This window comes from Saccostrea echinata, unplaced genomic scaffold (genome assembly GCF_033153115.1).
Source record: "Saccostrea echinata isolate AGI-Se365-2 ecotype Australia unplaced genomic scaffold, CSIRO_AGI_Sech_v1 ptg000033l, whole genome shotgun sequence".
Lineage (NCBI taxonomy): Eukaryota > Metazoa > Mollusca > Bivalvia > Ostreida > Ostreidae > Saccostrea > Saccostrea echinata.
In genome coordinates, this window is record NW_026889782.1 from 27,982,771 (window position 1) to 27,985,097 (window position 2,327).

Consider the following 2,327-nt stretch of genomic DNA (forward strand, 5'->3'; position numbering starts at 1 on the left):
AGCCTTTCAAATTCAAAGACAAGCTGTGAAGGGATTTCTGAGCAGGTGCAAAATATTTCAAACAGTCCACAGTTCAAACAGTTCTTCTGGATGAAATCAATTCTGAAAACAAAATGAAATACCATTATGGAAGGTTCACTGGTGTTTTAAAAAAGTGATACTCAAAACAATGCATTGAGAAACATGGAAAGCATACACATGACTCTACGGTTTTTATTATCAAAACATTTCAATAATCTTGCTAGGAATATGTATGGTTTAGAGCTTATATGGAGCATACCTTTTTATTTTATAGGTGGAAACACTTGCTGCCTGAATGCATTGTTCAAATTGTTTGGGAGTAGCTACAACACAATATATATACAGTGTAATGAGTGAAAAACATAATGATTACTATTGTAGAATGAAATGACATTGCATTGTACAAAACAAACTATGCTTTACTATATTTTCTGAAATTCAAAAAATAAATGGAAACAAACTTTTGATACAAAACTTTTCTGGGAAATTGAAACCTATGACATTTGCAAAAGTAGAATTGGTAGCTATACTTAATTTAAGTAAAAAAAAAATCAATATACTAGAGATAACATTTAATTCTTTCACCTATACAACATTTAAAAAAAATATTTAACACTGGCATACTATAAAATTAATGTGAAATGCTTTAGTGTGATCATACCCAGTGGAGAAATTGATGCATCTATTTTGATAGTTCTAGCTGATGTAAATGCCAGTTTTAACCAGTTCTGTGATAGCTACAATGACAAAAGAATTATACATATAAACAGTACATAAATACATGTATATACATACTAGACTGACTTAATGTACATGTAGTCAGACAAATGAAAATTCAAACATTTTATCTTCATTAATGTAGAAATTCTACAAATTAATTTACAGCCTAGTGATATAGATAGTAAAAGTGCTATGATGAATTTAAAATATGAAGCACTGGTAAAAACTGAAATCTTAAAATTCACATATTTTTGATTGCCAGAGGTATAAATTAAAATATATAGGGTCTTATACTCTTGTATGTACAGTGCACATACATTGTACACTGTGCAGTTTGACTTCACAAATACACTGTAAGTGTGACTGCATCTAAATTATACTATTTAATATCATGACGTGCTGTGTTTATATTATGTTACATGTTTGTACATGTATGCCAAAGGACAACATCATTGCATATTTAAAAGTGTGCAACTTTCATAATGTGTGTGTTTTTGTGTATACATGTGTGTGTGGGTGGTTGGGGGGGGGGGGGGGGGGTACACACAAGGCACTGCATTGCAGTTTGTGACGGACTGTAACAATACATCTTATTGTACATGTTCAAGGTTATTTTACATCGATGTAAAGAATAGTATGTCTACATGTTAATACCTATGCACATACTGATACACACCTTAATGAACAGAAAGGGACCTAGGGAGGTAGTGCGGATCGTCTCAGTTTTCCATGATTTCCCGATATAACGTCATCATCTTCTCATCAAAAAGATAAACAAGGCCCAGGTCTCTTATTTTATCCCTATTCTCTTTAAAGATTGCCTGATTGTTGCATTTATCCACTGCGTATCTCAGCTGCTGTCGCCACGTTTTTAGATGTAAACAACATTCCGTGTCACCGAGTGCAAGCGCTTGGCTGAAGCCGAATGCAGCCAAACGACACAATAAAAAGAGAATTATTTCGAAGACGTGTTGTTACTATATAAGAGAAAATCAGTAATGTTTATTTATTTAAACCTGAAAATACAGACATTCAATACATATTCTTGCAATCATCATTAAATAGCTTTTTTGAGCTCTATTTCCTTATATGGATCTATCAAGGCGGAGCAACTGTCATGACGTCAAACCTCATTATGACCTCATTACCATATTATCTTCATGTGTAGCCTTAACTGTACTGCGCAGTGAAATGACTGATATACTTTATATAGCCATAACTTTTATATTTCTCGATGGATTGCTTTAAAACTCTGAATATAAAGATACATTAGTAGTCTAGATAAGATGACATGGTCAAATCACCATGAACCCACGCGCATGCTTGTGCGTTCGCTCTGATTGGCTGATACAAAAATCTCAATTACTTCCTTGTTTTTTGACAAAATACTTTGAAATTTAAAATGTAAGTATATATTATAATGTACCACAAAATGTTATATAGAGAAATTCTTCAAAACGCACGCATGTAGGTGTGCTGCAATCTGATTGGCTGAAACTTTTAAATGGCTACAACTCCCTTGGTTTTCAACAAAACAAGATGAGATTTAAGTAGTAAGGGGTATAGTCTGTAGCCTCTAAGGACAA

The 2,327-nt window shown here is 33.0% G+C and overlaps 1 long non-coding RNA gene across 1 annotated transcript; it reads right to left on the reverse strand.

Moving 5' to 3' along the window:
- Nucleotides 1-295: 295 nt before the first annotated feature.
- On the reverse strand, nucleotides 296-1,890 carry LOC133198818 (uncharacterized). The gene is made up of 3 exons (XR_009722603.1): nucleotides 1,418-1,890; nucleotides 683-758; nucleotides 296-344 (listed from the first exon to the last, which is right to left on the reverse strand). It is a non-coding gene; the product is annotated as an uncharacterized LOC133198818 (long non-coding RNA).
- Nucleotides 1,891-2,327: the final 437 nt, after the last annotated feature.